Source organism: Lissotriton vulgaris, chromosome 5 (genome assembly GCF_964263255.1).
Source record: "Lissotriton vulgaris chromosome 5, aLisVul1.2, whole genome shotgun sequence".
NCBI classification, from domain to species: domain Eukaryota; kingdom Metazoa; phylum Chordata; class Amphibia; order Caudata; family Salamandridae; genus Lissotriton; species Lissotriton vulgaris.
In genome coordinates this window covers 1920628801-1920655696 of record NC_141693.1, presented here as the reverse complement: position 1 = coordinate 1920655696, position 26896 = coordinate 1920628801, and the positions used below count along the sequence as shown (strand labels likewise).

At 46.4% G+C, this 26896-nt stretch overlaps 1 pseudogene across 1 annotated transcript in view; it reads right to left on the bottom strand.

Annotated features, from left to right (window-relative positions):
- LOC147717725 (E3 ubiquitin-protein ligase TRIM11-like) overlaps window positions 1-26896 on the bottom strand; it is a 252636-nt pseudogene that overhangs the window by 205805 nt on the left and 19935 nt on the right. Inside the window, exon 2 of the transcript XR_015296088.1 lies at window positions 12085-12180. The product of XR_015296088.1 is annotated as an E3 ubiquitin-protein ligase TRIM11-like (transcript). The remainder of the gene's footprint in view (window positions 1-12084; window positions 12181-26896) is intronic.

Sequence of the window (26896 nt, the reverse complement as noted above, 5' to 3'; positions counted from 1 at the left end):
ACACCTTGCAGTTCCTAGTCCAAAAGCTTACACTATTTGGAGGAAACAGACATTCTAGAAGCACGGACCATCTTCTCCCGAAACCCGCAAGGTTCAACACAACTAAAACTTCCAACAGAGCATTTTAGGGAGCGGCGCCAAGAATTTGGAACTTACTTCCGCCAACCATCAGAAAAATCGCCTTGACGCCCCTCTTCAACAAGCATTTGCAATGCAATAGGTCTTGCATTAGGAAAGTTTGAGCTATTGGTATTGTAAATGACACATTTTTTATTTATGTTTTGTTTTTGAAAATAGCTAAATTAATAGCTTTGTCATTTACAATGCCAATAGTTATAACTTTTGAAAATGTGACACCTATAGTATTTGTAATGCAATATGTGTTGTATTTACGTGACTTACATGTATTGATATTACAAATAACAATGGCTTTTAATTTTTTTTAATAATTAATACTTAAATAAAAGTTATTGTAATTTATAATGGCAATAGTTTAAACTTTTGTAAATAACTTTTGTGAAGATTATGTTCAGTATATTTTATTGCGACGAAAATCCAAGAACAGAAGTGAAATATTAACATCTTTTTGTTACATTTGTAATAAAGCTTGAAACATTGAGAGAACATATTTGAACAAGATGTTGTTGAATGGTTGCACAGATTGATGCTGTGGTGGCGCTGATTGATATTGTGGTGGCAAACGAGTGATGCTGTGGCGTTCAGTAATGCTGTGGTAGCGCATAGTGATGTTGTGGTGCCCCTGAGTGTTGGTGTGGTGGTGTTGAGTGATGCCGTGCGCTATGCTATGTTTTGTTTTGCTATCCTATGTTTTGTTTTGTTATGCTAAGCTATGTTTTGCTATCCTATGTTTTGATTTGTTAATTTGTTATGCTATGCTGTGTTTTGTTATGCTATGTTTTGTTATGCTTTGTTTTGCTATGCTATGCTATGTTATGCTTTGTTTTGCTATGCTATGCTTTGTTATGCTATGCTACGTTTTGTAATGCTATGTTTTGCTATGCTATGCTATGTTTTGCTATGCTATGTTTTGTTGTGTTTGGTATGCTATGTTTTGCTATGCTATTATATGTTTTGTTTTTCTATGATATGTGTAGTTATGTTTTGCTATGTTTTGTTATGCTATGTGTTGTGTTTTGTTATGTTTTGTTATGCTATGTTTTGTTATGCTACATTTTGTTATGCTATGCTATGTTTTGTTATGCTATGCTGTGTTTAGTTTTGCTATCCTATGCTTTGTTTTGTTATGCTATGCTATGTTTAGTTTTGCTATCCTATGCTTTGTTTTGTTATGCTATGCTATGTTTTGTTATGCTATGCTATGCTTTGTTGTGTTTTGCTATTTATTTATTTTATTTATTTATTATGGGTCTTATATAGCGCGTGGTTACCCTTGGGCATCCCAGAGCTTGTCAAGGTATCCGTCAACCCGTTGCAAAGCCAAATCCAACATCTTAAGACTGGAAGAGATGTGTTTTCAGAAGCTTCCGAAAACGAAGAGTGCATGTCTCGAGACGCATTTTCAATGGGAGCGCATTCCAGAGGGTGGCTGTATGCACCGAAAATCTTATGCCGCCAGTGCGGGCCTTGTGAACTCTGGGGACCTGAAGCAGAAGTTTCTGATCAGAGCGAAGAGCTCTGTTCGCTTTATAGGGCACCACTAACTTTTGCACCTGCTGCAGCTTGCTGAGCGTGGCTTCCGGCGCGCCAAGGAATATGGCATTGCAGTAATCGAGCCTAGAGATAATTAGCCCCTGGATGAGTAACCTCCTCGATGGCAAGGGGAGGAGAGGCAAGACTTTACGGGCTGAGCGAAGAAGCCCGAAACAGATCCCCACCGTTTTCTTAGCCTGGGTCTTAAAAGACAAATCTTGCTCCAACCATACTCCTAAACTCTTGATCTCCTGCTTGGGGCTTGGGAGCTCACCTAGGCAGCTGGGCCAAACGGTCGAGGGAAGAGAGGGAGTCTTGTGCCCTAACAGCATTATCTCGGTCTTAGAGCCGTTTAGTTTGAGCGACGATTCACACAAGTGTGTACATTGGTCAGGCTATGCTATGCTTTGTTATGCTATGCTATGCTATGTTTTGGTGTGTTTTGTTATGCTATGCTTTGTTGTGTTTTGCTATGTTTTGTTATGCTATGTTTTGTTATGCTATGCTATGTTTTGTTGTGTTTTGCTATGCTATGTTTTGTTTTGTTATGCTATGCTATGTTTTGCTATCCTGTGCTTTTTTTGTTATGCTATGCTGTGTTCTGTTATGCTATGCTATATTTTGTAATGCTATGCTGGTGAGGGTGAGTGAGGGTGAGAGGGTTGTGAGGGTGAGGGGGTAAGGGTTAAGGGGTCTGAGGGTGGAGGAGGGTGTGTGAGGGTGAGGGGGTGTGAGGGTGAGTGAGGGTGTTTGATGGTTAGAGGGTGGTGAGGGGGTAAGGGTGAGGGAGTGTAAGGGTGAGGAGGTGTGAGGGTGAGGAGGTGTGAGGGTGAGGGGTGTGAGGGTGTGTGAGGGTGAGGGGGTGGGTGAGGGTGAAGGTGAAGGTGTGTGAGGGTGAGAGGGTTGTGAGGGTGAGGGGGTAAGGGTGAGGGGTGTAAGGGTGAGAAGGGTAAGGGTGAGGGAGTGTGAGGGTGAGGGAGTGTGAGGGTGAGGGGGTGTGAGGGTGAGGGGGTGTGAGGGTGAGGGTGTGTGTGAGGGTGAGGGGGTGTGAGGGTGAAGGTGTGTGAGGGTGGGGGGTGTGAGGGTGTCTGAAGGTGAGGGAGTGTGAGAGTGAGGGGGTGTGAGGGTGAGGGGTGTGAGAGTGAAGGAGGGTGAGTGGGTTTGAGGGTGAGGGGGTGTGTTAGGGTGAGGGGGGGTGTGAGGGTGAGGGTGTGTGTGAGGGTGAGGGGGTGTGAGGGTTAGCTGCAAACTGCAATCTGCACCAGGGACGGCATTGTGGAGAAGCGTGGCTCAATGGTTAGAGCGGCAGACCCTGATGCAGAGGCCTGGCCCGGGACCAGGTTTCAATTCCTGCCTAGGCGGCTCTTGGACTCAATCTCCCCGGACCTGACAATTCTCGCCTTGGTGCCTTGTCTAATCATGGGTCCCACTCTGTGACTCTGGGCAATAGCTTGCTTAATCTCCACAACGGCCCCAGCAGCGCTTGGATGCCTGGCTTCACCTTGGGGGTTGCCCAGGAGTGGACATCTCACAGGAAAGGCAGGAAGAGGCCTCAGGGTAGAAGTGTGCTTTATAAATACAAACACATTTACATTTACAAGGTAAAAAAGAATCGATGTGCCGCTGCTTGAAGTACACAACAATATTCTGGCGGTGCTCAAGTCAAGTGTGACGTCATCTCCCGACCACCCCCAGATATCACAAGGAGTTGGGACCCTATGTACAGAGAATTACACGGCCACTGTGGCAGAAGAAAACCTGCATGATGCTGGTAGAGAGCACACGCGTTATCTGTACACATGACATGCTAGAGAGAATACAAATAAAACACTGCACACCATCTGTTTTATTACAGCGTTTGGGTGAGGCAGGCGTCGACAACGTGGCACTCGAATGGTTCCGATCGTTTTTATCTGGTCGCACATTCAGGGTTGCCACTCCTCCCTTCCAATCTAAACCCTATCCTATTGCACAGGGTGTTCCGCAGGGGTCGGCTCTTAGCCCCACACTTTTCAATCTCTATGTGCGGCCGCTGGCTGCTGTCGCCAAGTGTTGGAACCTGACTATGGTGTCCTACGCTGACGACACGCAGCTGGCGGTTGCAATAAGTGGGGCCTCCGACCTTGAGGCGGCTAAGTTCCGTGAGGGAATCAGCTCAGTGGTCCGTTGGATGACAGACAATTGCCTGCAATTGAACGCCAAAAAAACCGAGGTGCTCATTGTTGGCAGGCAGAGTCATCTCTGGAGTGATCATTGGTGGCCATCTGAGCTCGGCCCAACCCCTATCCCTGCCACCGAGGTTAAAAACCTAGGGGTCTGGTTGGATTCTAAACTTAGTTTTGTCTCTCACACTAAGAAAACTGCTGCCACGTGCTTCGGGACTCTTCGTAGGCTCAGACCCATTTTTAAATTCTTTGATGCTCCAACCAGACAGCTTATTGTACAAGCTATGATTTTGTCCAGGTTGGACTACGCGAGTTCCCTTCTGCTGGGAGCTAATCAGGCCGAACTTTCCAGACTTCAACGCGTTCAAAACGCTGCCGCCAGGGCTCTGGTAGGCTTGCCGAGATTCTGTTCGGCCAAAAAAAAACATCTATAAACTCCATTGGCTCCCTGTTGCTCAGACGATTACGTTTAAGTCTCTTTGTCTTTCGTTTAAAATTCTGAAGCACTCCTCTCCTCAGATCTTGGAGCATTTTATCTTGCGTATGTACCCCCCGCGATCTCTAAGATCTTCAGGACTCCATCTGGTCACAGTCCCGCGCTTCAAGAGGGCTAGGGCCGGTGGCCGCTCTTTTAGAGTGCTTGCTGTGAGGCTATGGAACTCTCTTCCTGTCCATATCCGCACTATTGACGAACTTCTGGTCTTTAGGAAGGCCGTAAAAACCTTCCTTTTTCCTCCGGATTCCTAGAGTTGTTATGGTTGTGTCTTTGGTACTGCTTGGGTCCTGCTTTTTGTCCATTATAGCGCCGGGACGCCCCTTTGCTGGGGCAGCTGCGCGCTCTACAAATCCGGTTAACATAACATAACATTACATCTGTTGTTACTGCGCAGCGCCCCCATCTCTGGTGCAAGTTCGCACTGCCGGAGAACATAGGTCTCCGATATACTGTTTGCGATGAAACCGGCGTCCAATGATCGTACACATCAAAGGTCACGCTGCCAGAAACAAATCACACATTTCTATACTACCCACCCTCAGGCGGCTGATGAAAATACACATCTCCGACCCCTGCCCTCATCACATCTTCAACAAGGCCGACACCATCATCGCCCCCCACCTACGGAACATCATTAACAGCTCCTTCGCATCAGCTAACTTCCATGAGAGCTGGAAGCACGCTGAGATTAACGTCCTCCTGAAAAAACCCACCGCAGACCCCAGGGACCTCAAGAACTTCCGGCCCATCTCGCTCCTTCCCTTCCTGGTCATCGAGAAAACCATCCACAAACAACTGACCACCTTCCTCGAGGACAAAAACATACTCGACCCCTCCCAGTCCGGATTCCGGGCAAACCACAGCACCGAGACGGCCCTCATCGCAGCCACAGACGACATCAGAACCCTGATGGACAATGGGGAAACACCCGCCCTCATCCTCCTGGACCTCTCAGCAGCCTTCGACACCGTATGCCACCGCACTCTACTACACCAACTCAACAACACGGGCATCCAGGGGAAGGCCCTGGAATGGATCTCCTCATTCCTCACCGGCAGAACCCAGAGAGTCTGCCTCCCCCCCCTTCCGCTCCCCGGCGACAGAAATCATCTGCGGCGTACCCCAAGGTTCCTCACTCAGCCCTACACTCTTCAACATCTACATGAGCCCCCTCGCCACCATCGCACGGAAACACAACATCAACATCATCTCCTACGCCGACGACACCCAGCTGATACTCTCCCTCACCAAGGACCCAGCCACCACCAAATCAAACTTCCAGGAAGGAATGAAAGAAGTAGCAGACTGGATGAAGCACAGCCGTCTCAAATTCAACTCTGACAAGACGGAGGTCCTCATCCTCGGACCATCCCCCTCGGCTTGGGACGACTCCTTGTGGCTCCCGGAACTGGGCACCGCACCGACACCCACAGACCACGCACGCAACCTGGGCTTCATCCTAGACTCCTTGCTCACAATGACCAAACAAGTCAATGCTGTCTCATCCTCATACTTCAACACCCTACGCATGCTCCGGAAGATCTTCCGATGGATCCCCACCGAAATCGCCCAGGCCCTCGTCACCAGCCGACTGGACTACGGTAACGCTCTCTACGCAGGAACAACCGCCAAACTCCAGAACCGCCTCCAGCACATACAAAACGTCTCCGCACGACTTATCCTCAACATTCCCCGCCGCAACCACATCTCTACACACCTGAGAAATCTTCACTGACTCCCTGTCAGCAAAAGGATCACGTTCAGACTGCTCACCCACACACACAAAGCACTCCATAACTTGGGACCTGAAAACCTCAACAACCGACTCAAGTTCTACATCTCCACCCGCCAGCTGCCGTCCACCAACCTCGCTCTTGCCATCATCCCACGGATCCGCACAGCCACCACTAGAGGAAGATCCTTCTCCTACCTCGCAGCAAAGACCTGGAACTCCCACCCCACTCACCTCCGACTGACCCAGGACCACCACAGCTTCAGGAAGCCCCTCAAGACCTGGCTCTTCGAGCAGTAGCAGCACCCCCTCCACCCCCCAGCGCCTTGAGACCCTCACGGGTGAGTAGCGCGCTCTACAAATTCTATGATTGATTGATTGATTGATCTCCAAGGCACAGCAATGCAGGCAGGCGGGACACGCATTACCAATGCAGAGCCCACGACGTCCCATATAATGTGCATTACTGACTCGCACAGCGAGGAGCCTTAAAGGACAAACATTACTGATGCACAAACAACCCAGGCTACTAGAAAGAACATGCAGCCTCCTTGAAGTCACTGTCAGAAAATGTGCACACATGAGATGGCTGTGAGAGACGGGAAGCAGGGGAACAAAAGAGACTGGGCGAAAAAGAGACAGAGAAAAGGAGGCAACGAAAGAGGGGAAAAAGTGGAAGAAGAAGGAGACGGAAAATCAGTATAGCGGGAGCAGGGCTTCAAAAGGAGGGTGAAAATGATATAGTGGCGTTTTAAGAGAGAATTGAGGAAACAAAAAATATGCGCGGAGGCAAAGGGAAAGATTAACGGTAGGTGAGAGGGTGAAAACAAAGCCAGTAGGAAATCTGTCACCTGGAGAAGGGTCTTGCAAAACAGCCCAGTAAACCATGCGTCTGTTTATCTGGAATACACAAAACATCTGCTGGGTACGAGCACAGCGTGCAACGTACTTTGAGCCTGAGGCTGCTTTGTGGTGGGGGAGAGGGAGGGGCAAGTGTGAGAGGCGGGAAAAGCAGATGGCAACAAAGGACTGCAGGAAAAGCAGAAGCGCTGTTTTAGAAACATTACTGATGCACAAACAACCCAGGCTACTAGAAAGAACATGCAGCCTCCTTGCAGTCACTGTCAGAAAATGTGAACACATGAGAAGGCAGAGAGAGACAGGAAGCAGGGGAACAAAAGAGCCAGGGCGAAAAAGAGACCGAGAAAAGGAGGCAACGAAAGAGGGGGAAAAGTGGAAGAAGGAGACAGAAAATCAGTATCGCAGGAGCAGGGCTTCAAAAGGAAGGTGAAAATGATATAGTGGCGTTTTAAGAGATAAACGAGGAAACAAAAAATATGCGCGGAGGCAAAGGGAAAGATTAACGGTAGGTGAGAGGGTGAAAACAAAGCCAGTAGGAAATCTGTCGCCAGAAGAAGGGTCTCGCAAAACAGCCCAGTAAACGATGTGTCTGTTTATCTGGAACACACAAATGTCTGCTGGGTACGAGCACAGCGTGCGACGTACTTTGAGTCTGAGGCTGCTCTGTAGTGTGGGAGAGGGAGGGGCAGGTGTGAGAGGCAGGAAAAGCAGATGGCCACAAAGGAATGCAGGAAAAGCAGAAGCGCTGTTTTAGCTCGACCTAAAAAAATAAAAGCTCTCAGCATTGCTGTGGCGGGGGCGTGCATTCCTTTCAAGTCTGATGTGGGGGCGGGGGAGCGGCAGCCTTTGAAGTCTGATGTCGAGCACAGACAAATGGTGATGTGTGATGTGGCTGGGGATGATGTGCATGCGCCTGGCACACATGAACTGTACGCGATCCGCAGCTAGGCAGACTTTTCGGACCGCTTACTATGATCTCGCCGATTCAATCCCTACGGGATAGAATAGGCGAGACCTAAAACGGAAGGAAAATCATTCCGGATGAGCAAATTCCTCCCGTAATATCCGCAGAAACACCAGGCCACCTTCAAATTCGAATTCATTTACCCTCCTCCTTTTATATATCGAAGACCTGACTTGCACAAGCTCGAATTGACTCCCTATCACGGATCTGTTCCCTACTCTTCTTTTATCCACCAAACTTTATTATGTTTTGGATAATCATTGTTTTTTTTTACGTTATTTTGTCAGTGTTGCTGTTACCAATTGTGCTTTTTTCCCCTTACTCACTCTGTAAAACGCTCTGTTACCCTACATTGGGTCCGGTCCACGCTGTAGAAAACTTTAAAAATAAAATAAATAAATAAAACAAACATTTGTATGCTGGAAGTTTCACCTCATTTTGGATGCTCAGAGAGCGATCAGTGTTGAATATCGGGCCTTGGAGCTGAATGAAACAGATGGTTTCATTCTGCTCCAAGGCGCGATTTTTAACCCCAATCACTCAATAGTGGAGACATTTGTGACCTTTAGATGCATTCACGGTTTCCATTCTCAATTTACAACACAGAGGATATAAATCCGCTACCAGTCTAGGAAAACTCTAAATAATTGATTCAACTCCTTTCTGACAGCCGATGCTGCCAATAAATCCTGATGAAGACCCAGTGTGAATAATATTTAGGGGTCAAAACATGTAGACTTTCATTAATTTTTATTGCTGAAATTGTACTCCAAATTTTAATCAAGACTGAAAAATGTATTGTGAATATGTCTACATTGTTTTCGTTCAGTTTTTTCTTTACTACACTTCGAGAACTATTATTCAATTATGTCGAGTTCACTGGAGCACCTCTCGTGTAATCATTAACACATTTATTTTTGAGATTTGATTCAATATTACTAAAATGATTCAATTGATTATAAATGATAACTTGTGTATGTTGCATAGTGATGCAAAGAGAGCATAGGCTTATGGCTCTCTGAGGGAACCATTGTTTTACATAGTTGGACAAGCAAGGCTCAACCACCCCAGTAGCTGCCTCTACTCAAATGAGTACAGGATGGCGAGGTGGAGGGTATTAAGAGAAGCAAGGGAGCCAAACTGAAAATAATATTTGCTGGGGATGTGCTGCAAATGGTCTTCCTTTTGTTCATATTTTTTGTGCTGGTGCATAGTCATAGGCATGTTTTCACATAATTTTGCTCCCTATCTAACAGGTATCAATCCATAACAACCTTCACAAACTTTGTTTGCTTCCGTTGCTCATGAAATGTACTCCTCTAACTGGGAGGGAACTCGCGACGACTCATCTGGTGCTCTGTCTCATGTCCATCTTTCTGTAAATAACAATGCATCAATGAAATTTTATGTCCAGATTGATCTGTCACCAAAATGCTACACTAAAAACCAACAGGTGACATCCTGCAGTGAAAGAAAATAAAAAACAAAAAAGTGTTGAGGATTTTAAGGAAACGCCATTTTTGTATGGTCACCCCCCATTTTTTTTCTGAATGATGCTGCTGGGTTTTTGACTACGAGAGTGCACTGAGGCCTGCTAACCATACCTCGGTGCCAGTGCCCTGCCCCAAATAGTGTATGTCACATTGTCTACACCAAATTGTACTTGTAAGTCCCTAGTAATAGGTACCCAGGGTCTGTAAGATAGAGAGAGCCCCCCAGGGATTGCAGTAATGGTTGTACCACCCTGGGTGGGTCAAGAGTAAAACGAATCTCCAGTCCACCATTGTAGACTGGAAGGTGAGTTTCAAACTGCAAGCCCAACCTTGCCAAGACAAAGTCAGCTGTAACATGTGTAAGTCACCCCTATGGCAAGTCTACCAAGCCCTAAGACAGGGTGCAGCATATTTAATGGGCAGAACATGTAATTCACATGTTCTGACAATAAGAACTTCCAACTATCATTGTTAATGTGGAAAAGCTTGGTCGCCTTGTTGGCGAGTACAGGGTTACACACTGACCCCTCAGCTGTGCTAACTTCTGGGCGGTGCGACTAAAGTTGGTACTACAAGGTACCAAACAACTCATTACTTCAAACCCAACTTGGTTTTCAAGTCAAAATTAATGTAACCAGTTACAGTGTGTAACTTAAGCATAGTTGCCACTTTGTTGCCTTCGATCTCTTGTGCAGTTGCATATGAAGCTTGAACACAAGGCAACTTTGTGTCCTCCTAGGAATATGTGCTAACAACACCAAGGAAAGAGACAATAGGGGCCTGCACTGGAGAGAGGAATTACCTCCCTCCTGCAGGAAGCCACACTGGTGTTGGTCCAAAAGGTGAGCTTCAAAGCTGAAGCTGTCTTTGACTGACAAAAGGGGAACACTTGGGAAAGGGGCAGTCCCATTGTTTAGGCACCCTAGCTGGCACCTAGGAATAAGAGAGGAAATCTGTTGTCAAAACGGTTTACAGGGTCGTGTAACGCCCTTGGTAACCACACCTCTATGTTGGGCTAGGGTGCACTGGATGCCAAAAATGGTTTCTACCACCTTAGGAGAGGGCATAATGGTGCTTTCTGGGATATTCAGATGCCACTCTTCCCAGGAAGTGGTCATCAGGAGGGAGGGAACCGAGCAGCCCATTGGCTAACAACCGCATCCTACCCTGAAGACATTTCCTGCAGATAAATAGATCACCCCTGCATCCAGAACTCAGAACTCGACTGGACTGGAAGAAGGACCAAAGAAGGACTGCCTGACTGCATCAAGTTCCTGGCGAACAGAGGCTGCACCAGATTGTACTGTACCTGGTGGCTAGCAAAGAACGACTGTGTCTGCTATGTCCTGCTCAATGAGAATCCAACTGCAGAGCCCAGCCAAGGCAAAGAGGCTCCAAGGGTCAGCTGACTAGCCTCCTGTACGCTGAAGAAGCCTGCTACGGAAGAGTAGTAACCCAGATCACCACTCCTGCTGTCGTGCATCCTTGAGCATATTTCAGCATCCTGTATCCTCAGCATCAGAACTACTCCATAGGAATCCAGTGGACTGAGCATAAAGCACCTGGAACCATCTGAAAACTGCTGCTTCTTCTGTGGAGGTAAATGTTTCTGAGGCCTTGCTGGTCTCACTGACTGGCTCCTTACCAGAGTCCGTCGCCCCTTTTAATTGTAACCAAACGCATTACACATTACCCAACTTTTTGCTCAACAAGTTTCTAAGTGTCAAATTCACTGATTTTGCCAATGCTTCTTCGCGTTGAATGAAATGCTTAGATTTACTAAACCTGGTAAATTCTATATCTCCGGAACCCTCTAGTGGATCTTTTTCATTGTGGTGTCTAAATATACATAAAAATACAGTCTATTTTTATAAACTGATGTCCGATTACTTGGGTCTCTTGTTGATTTCTGCTTCAATTATTTTGGTGCTGTTTAATTGCTTTACACTTGTACCTTTGGATTACTGATCAGAGCCACAGTTACCCAGGGTTCAGATGAATGTCAGACAAACAAAACCTAAGGGTCCTAAAGGGGTTGGTAAGTGTATTACACGCTGCGGTTGCACCACCACACCATATAATACACTTGATTTCTCACAAGAATCTCATTTGCTGTCTTCACGTGTACCAGTGTAATAGTAGGCACGTGTTTTCTCGAATTTATTTGCTTGTCAGGACACTGCATGTCAATACACAGCCTGATGTCACCTAATATTAAGAGCTCTTTTTTGCCATGCCTACAGGTGAGATTAGAAGGCTTTACAACGATGACATACACTTTTGAGCTTTCAAAGTTACACATTGCCTCCTCCTGCTCACACCGATGCCCAGTTCTGCATTTTCTGACTATAGTGACCTATATTTGCTATCTTCAGCTATTAATGAGGTAGACTTCCATTTAGCTAAAAATATTACTATTTGTGATCTCTCATTTCTTTGAAAACATCCACCACTTTAATATATGTTATTGGGGGGGAGGGAGGGAGGGGGGGGGGGGGATAGGGAAGGGGGGGGGTTGTCTTTTTTTGGGTAAAACCCCTAGCATTTTTCTAAATTTTCTCATGCCTCACACAAAGCTCTGCATCTTATGAGAGTTCAAAGAGCACCCATATCTTAGACCACATTCATTTCTACCTGGAGGTAATCAGGTCCCTCACCTCTTTTTCCCAGTACAGTTCAATTACAAGTAGGATTAATCTTACCTCCAGCTTCACTTCAGTCATGCGTTCTTCAGCTGTCCAAGTCTGCAGGCACTCCAGCTCCTTTTTCAGTCGTTCCATGTGGCTATGAAGTGTTTTCTGGGGGGGGGAAACAATGTACTTATATTATCCAATAGCTGTCCTGAAGATCAATATTCTACTTAACTGCACAAAGCAAGCATTCGTTTATCTGCAACTGGTCCCCTATCGTTTGCAGCTCATGTTTGTTCTGTGACAATACTCTCAGAAATGGCATGAATTCTCTATTTTCACACGGTTGGTTTAATGCGAAAGCTAGGTATTTGAAGAATTGCAACTCCACAGCATTAAGTCTATTCAGGAAAGCCTGTAAATGGCATCAAGCACAATAAGGCGGCTGCTTTATAACATGAGCGTGCTATGTCATCTTCAGCTTCACCAAACCTGAATCGAATGTTTGCGTGTCAATATATTGAGTGTCGCCACAACATGGGATACAACACGGTCAGCCCAGATTATAGGAAATAACATTTCTTCAGGGAGAGCACACTAAGACAACCGCTTTTCAACGTATTTAAACAGTTTAGTTGCCCCAAAAATTTTTCTTACTGCACACTCAAGCAAGGGCAGTTGTATGGTGAGTGAGGCAACGTGTAATAAACCGCTCATGGGACTTTACATCTCGTGGTTCCACAATGGCTGTCTGCTAGAAGGATATCCAGGATGCTAAATTCACAGAACTAGGGGTACTGCCCTGCGCAGAAAAAAACGCTTGTACAGGATGTGACATTTTAGCAAGGAAACAGGCAACGCCATATAAATCAAATGTATGTTCAACTGTAAGAGGGTGACAAAGTCCAGCTACAGAGCGACCACTACTGATGGCGATCCTTCAGTAGAAGATGGTACTCCCTGGATTAACAAATGGACATTGACATGACTATCAGTCAACATCATGGTAAAACAGAGAACCTGATATTTCGCCTTGGCCATATGAAAGCAAGCCTTCTAGATAACTTTTTTAATGATTGCTAAGAATATATATATATATATATATATATATATATATATATATATATATATATATATATATATATATATATTACCTACTGGCTGTCGCCAGTAGGTATATATAGTTAGGATTTTTTCCCTATGGGATTTTTGAAAATTCTATGTCTAATAACTTTGGCGTTTGTGGACGGAATCGGCTGAAAGTTTCAGGAAAATGGCACATTTTGTTTCTGACCAGCCCTTGAAAATTTGGGGGGGTTTCGTCAAGGGGGGGCCGAGAAAAAAGGGGGGTCCCAAAACGCGTTTTTCCCATTCATTTTTCCATAGGGCCTTTGGCCTCACTTTTAGCTCGAACGGCTGAATGGATTTACACGAAACTTGGCAAAATTGTAGGGACTGTTAGCCCGATGTGCCTTTGCTAGGTCTCAATATATGTGCTCCAGTGGATTTTGAGAAATTAACGTTCAAAACAAGATATATATCTGTAACAGCGCTCCGGGCTGCGCTCCGGTCCGCTTACTTTTCGCGAAACGGAACTTTGCGATGCGAAGCTGATTGGCTTTCCGGTGTCTGTCAACATTCTAAACAGTCCGGAGCGGCCGCCATCTTATCTCTCGGTAGGATCGAGAGAGAAGAAGAGGTGAAAAACGAAGGGGGAATTTAATGAAAGGGGGCAAGGTAGACCCTTCTTGACCCCCTAGGAATGATGTTGGGGTTATTAAAGGGTCCCGAGGGGAAAATAAAAAAAAATTGATTTTTCACGGTAGAAGCGCTTCTCGGGGTGCGAACTGGGCCGCAAACTGGTAGCGAAACGGGAATTCGCCATTTTGTGTTTCGTTTTAATTAAATTACTAGGTATAAGGGGGTGCGGGAGACGTATCCTGATCCCTTATGTTTTCTGAGGGTGGCTGAGGAGGCTCATATATGTTGATATATGTCTTCCAGCGGCTGTGCGTGCGCCATCTTATCTCTCGGTAGGATCGAGAGAGAAGAAGAGGTGAAAAACGAAGGGGGAATTTAATGAAAGGGGGCAAGGTAGACCCCTCTTGACCCCCTAGGAATGATGTTGGGGCTATTAAAGGGTCCCGTGGGGAAAATAAAAAAAAATTGATTTTTCACGGTAGAAGTGCTTCTCGGGTCGCGAACTGGGCCGCAAACTGGTAGCAAAACGGGAATTCGCCATTTTGTGTTTCGTTTTAATTAAATTACTAGGTATAAGGGGGTGCGGGAGACGTATCCTGATCCCTTATGTTTTCTGAGGGTGGCTGAGGAGGCTCATATATGTTGATACATGTCTTCCAGCGGCTGTGCGTGAGCGTTTTTTTTTTTTTTTTGCTGCGTGACGTCTGTTAACGTTCGATTCGATGGAAATCAGGAAGTGTTGACCGCCAATTTGTCACTGCGATAAAATATTTTGTTATAAATGAATCCTTATTGATAAACATTGTATGCGGATATGAAGGGGCAGAGTTTCCCTCCAGGCCGCAGCGACCCCGTAGGAACGCCCATAGGGGCGACAACACTAACCTGCAGCCAAAACCGGCTACACCTCTCTCTGTTTCCCTGCAGGTACCGACGGCATCCCCGGAGCCCAGCGGACCGGAAACGACCTGGATTGACCCCGGAAGTGCAACAGCTACTAGAAGACCGGAAGTGACCCCGCCTGACCCCGGAAGCCTTTCCTCAGAGACCCGAGTGGATGGTATAAACGCCGGCAACACAGAGGTGGAGCGGTTCCCAGCGGTGGACTCGTGGCAGGAGTTGGCGAGACGCGAAGGACCGGCGGCGGAGGTTGTAGGAGAGACGACGCGAGGAGAGAGCGGAGAAGAGGAAGAACTGTGGTGCGAGGATTGGTGGCATCCTCAGGAGGTGGCTGGAAAGCGGCCGTAACTCGGAGGAGAGTTACGGCGGGGCACGTGAGTAAATTGTTATCATTCTCCGTGTTTTCCCCACCCTGTGTAATTAGTGTAAATAGTGTAAAACCTGTACAGATATCACGCGCACCCGCACTGTATATTATAGTCACCCCTACACTGTATGATACCGTCCACACACCCCCCCCCTCACGACAATCACTCTATCCCGAAGCCCGCCTATACTTTCCCTTCTTCCCCTACCCTATCGTCCTCCCTCACCGTCTATTTCCGACCCTACACTCCCGGTGCCGGTGACAGTCATCTGAGTTCCGTGAGTTTGGAACTAACTGCCCTGTGTCTTTCTCCTTTACCTCCGAGGGACACCCCAACGCCCGCAGCCAGGAAGGAGATCCCCAGCTCGACAGCGGAAGACCTACCTGTGTTCTCCTCAACGGACCCCCTCTCGAGGAACCGGAGCAGGACCAGTCAAGGATTGTACCCGGACACCGTGCCCAAGGACTTGACTTACTCTGTATCTAATAAAGTCCTCGCTAACCATAGCACACTACATTCGGCCTCCACGCCTGTTATTCCGGCCCGCACACCCCCACACCCCACAGCGCCATCTTGCCTTTTTTCCAATGGCACAATTTTGTCGTGCACGGCAGCCATTTTAGATGCCTTGACCAGACCCACTCTCTGCACGCCGTCGATTCTCAGCACGGCTCCCCACCCTCGCAAGCATCTCCCCCACGCACTGGTCACCCCCGCTCTCTCTCTCATGCATGGGCCATAAACTTCCCCCCATCTGCGCTGCTCTTCCCTGAGAATCACACCCTGTGCCCGCCCGACACCTCCCTTTCACCCTATTCACTACCGCACCCTCTGACACTCCTCTTCCTCTGTGTCCGATTGTCCAGGCCGGTCCCAGGCTATCACCTAGCCCTGCGGATGTAGTTTATGGCCCCAGCTGCAGAGAATCCAGACATGCCAACCCTCCCGATTCAGGCGTGAGACTACCGATTTCAGTGCTAGTCTCCCGCCTCCCGATTCCTGCAAGCAAAAACCCGATTCCTCGGGGGTTTCAGCTGACAGGGCTTGGTATTGTGTTACGTGCTAATTCTTCCAGGAAACGTCAGAGGGCCGATGCAGGGGCTCTAGAAGGGGTGATAAACCATTTAAGCCTCATTAACAAGCGCATGGTCTTTTAAAGATATGTGAAGTACTCGGGCGGCGGTGTGTGTGTGCCCTCTTTCAGGAGCGGGCGGGGGGGTGGAGGGGGGCACTGCCAGTAACTTGTCAGGCTAGGCAGTGTTCAACACTTGCATCACCCTTTCTCTGCCTGCTATTGCGCTCCATGCTTCGGAAAGGTAAGAAAAAGAACGTGCATTTGAGTTTGAAATGTCCGATCCTGTAGCAGCACACTTCCAAAGCGCACACATGACAATAACCCGATTCAAGGCCCCATTCACCCGATTTTTAAAAAATATATAGTACTCCAACAAAGTAGGATTATAAAACTTTATTAACTTTATAAATATAACGAACGCAAAAAAAACTGTAAATACATTTAGACATTTTTTGGCAAAAAGAAGCAACAATGGTCAGTAGCTGTCTTTTGTGCAAATAGTCCCAAGGCAGCACAACGTGCTGAGTTCTGGACGGCACCCAGGTGATGTTACCTGGGTGCCGCACTGGTTTTTGGTTTCCTACAATGCAGCTCAGAAAAACAGCGTGGGGCGTCCCGGGTGGTGCCGGGGGAGGCCTCGTCAGTAGCGGTCTGTTGTGCGAATAGTCCCAAGGCAGCAGAACGCGCTGAGATGTGAATGTCACCCAGGTGATGTCCAGTAACTTGCCGCACTTGTTTTGGCATCCTACAATGCTGCTCCGAAAAACGGCGTGGGGCGCCCCGGGGGGGGGGCGTGGGGGAGGCGGCGTGAACGGGCCTCCCCAGGTGGAGGCTCGTCTGCTGTACTGGGGCGCCCCTTTACCGTTTCAGTTGCCATTCCGCCCGCTTTTGCTACACTGTGCCTCATCCTCCATTCAGCTGTTTATCGCCCGCTCTTGCGGCTACAGCGTCTCGCTCACCATGTAGTTGAGTTGCGCCCACTCTTGCGGTGCAGCGATAGGCGGCTGCCATTGGATTCTTAAAATGGCGGACGGGTCTTCGGATTTGGGCCTGGTCCACTAAAATGGCCCTGGGACACCTTGGAACTCGGACGCTTGCCTGCTAGGGCTTGGGCTCCATTCTCGAAAGCGTCCCCTCAGCCGTGAAGATTCTACAAAAGTCTTGGGGGCCCTCGACTCCTGCAGGCTTCCGGTGGGGAGCGGCTGCCATGATTGCTTGCTGAATGACCACGACGGAGCCACGAGATGGTGGTGCTCTCATGCTGACGCCAGCTTCAGTCTGAAACATCCAGAAACAAGGTGGGGCTTTCATCGTTTGGGAAAAAAAAAATGTTCTAAACCAATGAAAAGTGTTATTTTTAGGTCATATGACCAAGCCTTCCATCATTAGGAAACCAAAAGTAAAATGAACCAATGAAAAGTTTTATAAACAAGTCACATGACCTGTTATGCGGCATAGGGCTACAAAAAGCGTAGAAAATCCGTTGGCACGTGAGGCGGCGTCAGTAGCGGACCGATGTGCGAATAGGCCGAAGGCAGCACAACGCGCCGAGATCCGGATGGCACCGAGTTGTTGTCCAGCAAGTTGCTGCACTGGTGTGGCTATCCTACAATGCTGCGCCGAAAGTCGGCGTGGGGCGCCCTGTTGGCCTGTAAGGTCGCGTCAGTCAGTGGGGGCTGTGCGTCTCCCCCAAGATGGAGGCTCCTCGGCTGCAGTGGGGCGCCCCTTAGCGTTTCACTTGCCGTCCAACTGAGTTGCGTCTGCACTTGCGGCTACAGTAGGCCGAAGGCAGCACAGCGCGCCGAGATCCGGATGGCACCGAGGTGGTGTCCAGCAAATTGCCGCACTGGTGTGGCCATCCTACAATGCTGCGCCGAAAGACGGCGTGTCCAGCTGAGTTCCGGTCACTCTTGCGGTACAGTGACTCGAACGCGCCGAGATCCGGATGGCACCGAGGTGGTGTCCAGCAAGTTGCCGCACTGGTGTGGCCATCCTACAATGCTGCGCCGAAAGTCGGCGTGGGGTGCCCCGTTGGTTTATGAGGTGATATCAGTAGTGGACCGATGTGTGAATAGGTCGGAACCAGCACAAGGCGCCAAGATCCGGATGGCAAGTCCTGGATGTTGAGTGCCATAGTTGAGAGTTCTGAGCAGTGCTTGTAAGACTGTCTGAAGCTTATTTGCACCTGCTGCAGCTTCACTATTGCCCTGGTGTGGCCAAAGATCGCCCATGACATAGGCGGCCGGCTCCCGAGGTCCGGCGGAACTTTTTTCCTTTTCCTTTCTGCTTCTTGTCCCACAATCCGTTTCACCTGAAGACACGACCAGGTCCCTGAATGTGTGCAGGGGGACGTTATTGATTGAATCAAAATGGCGGCTTGACACAAAGCTGACTCAAGCGTTGCTGTTGATGCTATACAGACAAAAATTGGTTTTCAGTTTGTACATTCTTCAGGATTTTTTTTTCCATCCAAGGCTGATTGAGAGTTTGTAGAAAAATGGCTTCAGATTTTCCACATACTACTCTTCAACATTCTTCCTAAATGTAACAATGTGAGACTCACTAGGAGAACGACTGTTTATCTTTCCTTTCAAAATGCTGCCAACAATATTTTCTGAATGGAAGACACCATCTTGTAGCATAAAGGGCCGAAAGGGGTTCTGGTCTGGCCGATGGTTGGTGGAGACATTTTGACTATATCTTGGACCTGCCCGGCCTCGCCCAAAATGGCGCCGGTATAAATGGGACTCGTAACTCCTTGTTGTGTACTGGTTGAACAACCTTGATATCACGAGATATGAATGCAGTTTTGATGCTCATGGCGGGCGGGGACGAGAATTGATTGAATATTTCGACATCCCTATTGATATTAAGTTCTGATGTGTTATTGATTACTGTACTATTGAAAGTTCGAATTAACGTCACCCATGGTACTTGCCCGCAAATGTATATCTAGATAATTTTTTTGTAAGTGGCCCTGTCGTATTTTAATTACAAAATGTACGTCCACCGATTCCGCAACTGTTAGACACCTTAGTTCTTGCAACCTAATGGCCCGCTCGTTACGTTCCTCTATAATGTAAATGTCTCCTCATCATATACGATTTCAGTTTGCTCCGTGGCCGGCCCACGTGGTTATAGGCCCGTATTTGTATACTGACATTTTCACAATAAAGGTTTTTAAAACAAAACATGGTAGTAGTATTTACATTGGTAAAGTTTTTACTTTTAGTCACTGTTTTCGAATCAGTAAAAGGCAAGTGAAATAAAGCAGTCCAATTACATGACGGATAAAAGGTATAATACATAGGAACGCAGTAAAGATAAATGGTCAAGGGCAGTTGTGTTTTCCACTCCTGCAACATAAAGTGATCGATAAGAATCTGATAATCAGGCGTATCGGCGACTAAGACAGCAGGCCGAGCCTATTTTACTCAACGGCCCCGTCATGGGACGAAGAAACGCCCTTTTTCTCGAAAAAGGAATATATTTTACTTGCAGGACAGTTATAAATTTTCCGGGAAAGTACATTAGCCTGGAATATTATAACATATATGTTTAAAAAAAAAAAAAATTTCGAAATCAATAAAAAGCGTATTTTTAAGGTCATATGACCAAGCTTTTCATTAGTAAAATAACAAAAGTAAAATGAACCAATAAAAAGTTTTATTAACAAGTCACATGACCTGTTATGCTTACGTTACGCGCTGCGCGCCGCGCCCCAGATCACTTCCGGGTGCGCTAACGCGGCGTGTCATATAACGCATTACGCGACAACGTAGGTCAAGAATATAGTCAAAATGTCTCCACCAACCAGCGTTCGGAACACAACCCCTTTCAGCAGTCCAAAAAGTTCTGTTAAATGACAACAGAGGGGACAGGCAACAAGACCCATCAGTCAAAGAGGGGAGGGCAAGTTCTTCTCTACCGGGTCATGTTGGGGCGCTACCGGAACTGATCGAATTGGTAGTCTACAGTGTTTCTGGATGTTTCAGACTAAAGCTGGCGTCAGCATGAGAGCACCACCATCTCGTAGCTCCGTCGTGGCCATTCCACGAGCAAACATGGCAGCCGCTCCCCACCAGAAGCCTGCGGGAGTCGGGGGCCCCCAAGACTTTTGTAGAATCTTCACGGCTGAGGGGACGCTTTCGAGAATGGGACCCAAGCCCTATCAGGGAAGCGTCCGAGTTCCAAGGTGTCCCAGGGCCATTTTAGTGGACCACGCCCAAATCTGAAGAGCCGGCCGCCATTTTGAGAGTCCTGTGGCAGTCGCTTATCGTTGCATCGCAAGAGCGGGAGCAACTCAACTACATGGTGAGCGAGACGCTGTAGTCGCAAGAGCGGGCGGTAAACAGCTGAATGGCGGAAGAGGCACAGTGTAGCAAAAGCGGGCGGAATGGCAACTAAAACGGTAAAGGGGCGCCCCACTACAGCGTGTCTTCAGGTCAAACGGATTGTGGGACAAGGTCCAGAATAGAAGAGTCATCAAAAGGCAAAAAGTTCCGCCGGACCCCGGGAGCCGGCCGCCTATGTCGGGGGCGATCTCAGGCTACACCAGTGCTATAAGACTTGGGGAGGGGGTCGGAGCCAAGCGTCTTCTCCGAGTCCGTGCCATCACACCGCCCCTCGGGGGCCTCCGTCAAGCGGTTTAGGGAGGTACCATATCACATTGTTTTCAAATGCAGTCAGGTCCACAAACGACCCTCACTTACTTTGAGAATAGTGAAGCTGCAGTAGGTGGAAATAAGCTTCAGACAGTGTTACAAGCGCTGCTCAGAACTCTGAACTATGGCACCCAACATCCAGGACTTGCCATCCGGATCTTGGCGCCTTGTGCTGCTTCCGACCTATTCACACATCGGTCCACTACTGACATCACCTCATAAACCAACGTAATGTAAATAGTTATTTAATAAAATGCTTTACCCTGTTACTTTGCTGGTGTGTTGTCTATATTTTTAATATTTGCATAGGGTTTGTCGTTATTTTGGGCGGGGTGGGTGACGGAGCCGAGCTGTCTTGCAGCCCTCATGGTGTGGAGCTCAGTTCATCTCACTATTTTCGTATTTCTCATGAAGGGTTGTTCCTAATATTTCTATTTTAGCGAGGTCAAAAAGAGATCCAATTAGTGGCCTACTGATTTTGCTCGATTACTTTTATTTTTTTACACGATTTTTCACGATTTTTCACTATCTGCAAAGACTAAACAGAGTATTGCGACTTTGTGCTTGTTTGTAAATAGAGAATGAACCAAAGAGAATCAATTGTAAAACAGTAAATGCTTGGATAACAATCAATCAAATGGAGAGACAAGCAGGCACGACGGATTACAACGGGGGTAAAGGCCTGCGTTAACTACTCTTCACTATCTGCAAAGAGAGAGTACTACTAAGAGAAAAGAGGGGAGGGGGGGCAGCGTTCAAAGCACATCAGCGTGCATAAACACGAAAAAGTTTTTACCTATCACGTACTTGACATTTGACAGCTTTTGATATTTGCTATTAAAAAATCATCGAAATTCACAGAAAAAACCATAGGTTTTAGGCCATATATAGTTAGGAATTTGCATTTACAAAACCTTGAAAATTCACTGAAAAAACCATTGGTTATAGACCATATATAGCTAGGGATTAGCCTTTTCAAAACCTTATTTTACTCACACAAAACCATTGAAATTTCATATATAGTTAGTTGCACTAACTATATATCGCGCACCCGCAATCCACTGCTGATGATGTCACATACTACATCATTCATGACATGGTTAGTGACATCACTGATGACATCTCAAATGACATCACTGATGACATCTCAAATGACATCACTGATGACATCACTGATGACATCTCAAATGACATCACTGATAAAATCACTGATAACATCTCATTTGACATGACTGATCACATCACTGATGATATCATTCATGTGATAATACCATGAACCTCTTCAGACTCTAATATAACCTTAGATACAATCAGTGTAAACAGACAGTCACAGACTGTCACTCATCCATGGAGTTACTCACACACCTAGTCAGTTATGCAAAAAATCAATCACACCTCCATTTTCTCAACTATACAGTTATACACACCTTACTTATTCAAACATATACTAACACATATTTACTCTCTTATACAATCCCTGATACATGTTCACAATGATCCATACAGCCACTCACACATTCACTGGCCCTTATGCACAGTTATTTATATATGTCAACTCTCACATATACTGTGTTTTACATATGTACTTACTTTGACATGTAGCACTGAGATATCCATTCACTCACTAATACACTCATGCACAGTCAACCGCCCATACAGCTGTTTCCACATGCACTTTTGAACCCATACATATAGTGAATCAACTACTCACACATCTATGTACAGAGTCACACACCTCCCAGCCACCCATACACACACACTCAGTTTCCCATACACATACTTGGACAACCAATGAATAACCCATACAGTTACTCATATAGCTACTGATCAACACATGCAGCAGTTTGTAGAACAACAGATATAATGATGCACAAATTAAGACAGTTTAGTCACTAACCCATGCACTCAGTGAGACACATTTAATCACTCACTCATACAGTCAGTCATGCACCTACTAAATCCTTCATCCAGACACTTATACATCCACTCATTCTTCAATATGTAAGACATATTTTAACTTTACAGAAACATACAGTCACTGGATGATGTCATCAGTGATGTCATCAGTGATGTCATTTGAGATGTCATCAGTGATGTCACTAACCATGTCATGAATGATGTAATATGTGACATCATCAGCAGTGGATTGCGGGTGCGCGATATATAGTTAGTGCAACTAACTATATATGAAATTTCAATGGTTTTGTGTGAGTAAAATAAGGTTTTGAAAAGGCTAATCCCTAACTATATATGGTCTATAACCAATGTTTTTTTCAGTGAATATATATATAGATATATATATATCTATATATATATTCACAACCAACCATCCAACTCCAGAGAGAAGGTGGCACGTACTCGAAATTGGTATGAATAGGGCTAATTTATTTTGTTCAGGTCTTCCACGACCCCGCAATGACAGAGAGACGCGTTTCGCCTGCACAGCAGGCTTTATCAATCCACATATATACACATGACGAAGGCAGCAACGCTGAAACGCGTTTGTAAGCTGATCTATCTACAGAAAGGTTCTGTGAATAAAATACCTGGCGAACCTACGCTACACTGGCTTTGAGTGCTCTTATTTGAAAAATCCCGAGGACTGGGGGATTTCTGCGTTGTTTCATATATATACACATAATATATATATATATATATATATATATATATATATATATATATATAATGTAATATTAAGAAATGCATAGTTAGTTATGCCTTGTTACTTAGTCAGCTGACTCAACTTCCTTTGTTAAGATTGTAATTACTCCTATTGGGTTTGATTTTGTCAATAAGGGTGGTCGGGGTACTCCACGTAAGCGGAGTTGTGTTTCCTCGCCCTGTTGGTAGAGGTTCATAGTCTATCTCACGGCAGATGCTTTATATTCTCAAAGTAGGGAATGAGAGTTGGGGCTATTTGCAGGGAAATGCTAAGTTTGCTATGTTATCTTATCAGTTCATGACAAATTGTACTATATTAGGTAGAGGTCTAGGTTTGGCAAAGCATTTTTTTCTCTCTTCGAATGACTGAGCTGGATCTAGGGGTGGTCAGATGAGCATTACTACTTGGAATCTGAAGGGGCTGTTAGATAAGTTTAGAAGGGGACGGTCCATACAGCGGCAAAGCATGTTCACTGAGATATTCTCTTTTTACAGGAAACTCCCCTTGTAGATAATAAAGCCCATTTCTGGCCCGTTTGGGTTTATCACAGCTCTTTCATCTTGGCTTTACCAGGCAATCTACAGGTGTGATGACTCTTATCCACCTGCCAGCCATGGTAGCGCGTATATGGCATGAATACATTGGTGTTGCTGGGATGTTAGATGGCAAGACGTCATTGATAAGTGTGAATGCACCTCTTCCCCACCCCCACTTCTCAACCACAGCTTTCCTGGAATTGGTTAGCTGACTACTAGCAAGGCTTCCACCGAAGCCTAGGGCTTGATCGGGCAATGGTGTAATCTGAATGCGGTGTTGGTTAGGTGTTGCGATAGATCAGGGAGCGCATAGATTCCCTAGTGGAGTCCATCCCTACTTGCTAAAATACTTGGAGGCCCTGGGAGTTCCACTGGCAGGAACGTTTACAATGTTCTCTGGCCCATATAAATGACTTTCTTATCTTATCTCCTGATGCTCAATCCAGAGATACGTAGGGGGACTGAAGTCCATATTCAGGTGTGAGGTCTATCAGATAATTTCCCCCTAGACCTTAGGATGCCACTGGGCTCAGGGTGAAACAGGGTCGTATGACGTTTGAGCTCATGGTGGTTGAGGGAATCTGACTCTAGGATGCGTGGAGCTAGAGCAATGGAAACTTGCTTTGAGGTAAACAGGGGCTTCGTAGAATCTACAGATTCACTGTGGAGGGTTCCTTGATCTAAAGATAAACATGTAACCGCATCACAAATCCTACTCAGGAACTCCCTTCCTACCAAGGCTGTTTTTTGAGGCAAGAGCAGAGTGGCTTCTGACTCAGAGTCCCGTTTATTAATGACGTAATAAGGAGAGTAAGACCTTGCACTAGCTGTAATATTTGGAGACAAGACTCCATTATACGAATAGTATATGGTCGGGCACATTGCTCAGTGGAGACAGATAGCACAAAGATTTGCAGCTTACTACACAGACCTGTACTCCATGGCCACTCAGTCATTGCCTGATAAACTGACTGACTTTCTTGCGGATCTCCATTTGAGGTCCTTGATAGAGAAGAAGGAAGAGGGAGCTCATGGACGGGGAGCTTGCGATATCTCTGGGCTAGCTCCAGTCCGGTAAAAATCGAGGACCTAATGGGTTCCCCACTGACATTTTTTTAATCGGCTGTCCCCCTAACCACTGGTTCTCGTATTTTTCGATATCCCTCCTAAATTCAGAGATAAATATGCTAACTAAGGCTTTGGCTAATCATCTAAGGTGAAATGCTCCATGGTACACCTGGATCATACTGGCTTTATGCCCGAGAGTACCACTAGACATAATATCAGATGCATTCAAAATGCTCTTGACACACTACAGGTCCCTCTGGCTGTGCACTAGACCGATTTTGAGAAGACTTTTGATTTTAAGTAGTAGCCGTATCCGTTTGCCCTACTCGGAAAACCAAGTTTATTAGATATGTCAGATTATTTTATATACAGATATCTAAACCTGGGTTAGGGTGGGACAGGTGGTGTCTGGAATCCTTCCTGGTGCAATGCAGCACCAGGCAGGGTTGCCCTTTGCCCTCACTCTTCTTCACTGTTGTGATTTATCCCATGGTGGAGTGGACGCTTGAATGAATGTATTTGACTGGGTAACAGACAGGACAGGATTGCACTGTATGCCGAAGATGTTTTGGTGTACTTAAGAGATTTTAAGTGGTCTGGTCATGAACTTTTACAGATCTTTCATACTTTCAGGACCATTTCCTGCCTTAGTATACATAGAGTTAAGTCAATCATATTTCCAGTTGCTAAACACTTGCATGATCTCCATTTGACCAATGATCTATGCATGAAGCAAGATGCAGGGGAACCCTGGGATAGAACCATACAACCACAGATAGCCATACTGCTCAGCGACATTAAAATCCAGGCAGCACTTGTCTTATTCTTATTAGGGAGATTAGCAATCTTTAAAATGGTGGTCCTGCTGCGTCTGTTCTACCAACTAAAACATTTTCTATTTGGCATCCCTTTTACTTTCTTCACACAGATATACTGCATTCTGAGGGGTTTTCTCTACAACCATTGGACGCCTAGAATCATGCTGACGAAGGGCCTCAGGTCTGCATATGACAGAGAGGTGGTGGAGGCCAACAGTGCGTCCTAACAGAAGGTTGCACACTGAGTGTTTGAAAATGAGCGATGCAGGAGGTTCAATTGTTACACTTATTATAAGGTCACTAAACTGATATTCCAAATTTGGAGAGAAACACATGGGGCCTTGGTCTGGAGGCATACGTTACAAAAGAAACTCTGCTCTGGGTAGGTTCCAGGCCCAGCTTCCCCGGCTGCTACATCGCTCTCTCCTGCTTTTGCCTCGTTTTACTGCTTTCTCTCTCCTTTAATTTTCCAAGTGCTTCCTCCTACTTTCTGCCTTGTTTTGTCACTGCTTTTTCCTCGTTTTTCTACGTGCTTTCTCCTGCTTTTTAGGTCGAGCCTAGAGCAGCTCACATGCACTGCTTACTCGACTTTTAGTAATGGGCTTTTGAAAGGTCACCACAAGCTTTTATTCGAGGCTAATGGGCTTTGCGTGCGTCTTTCTAAGAAAGACAGCACGCAATTGGGCAAAGGCGGGTGCATGTCCCGCCTTTGCTCCGCCCATGGCCTATTGCTTGTGGTTATCCGCATGGGACACATCTGTTTTCAATTATCGTGCCCAGATACGGGCGCGATAATTGAAAACAGATCGCTCACTGTGGGACGCGAGGGTGCGCACCACTTGTGTGCTTGTTTTTAGAGAAGCATACTGCACAGCATTTCTCCTCGCAGGCGAGAACTTCTGCATACCCGTCCACTTGTGCAGGGCATACTTTCGCAACAGGGGTGTTCTTCCAGTTTCGTTTTAGAGTCCAGGCCCACGCGTCATGCTTGAAGCAGACGTCAAACTAAGTGGCTCATTTCCTCTGTCCTCCCGTACTTCTCGTTTTTAGCAAACAGCGTTATTGTTACTCTTCTCTGCACACCCTCCATCA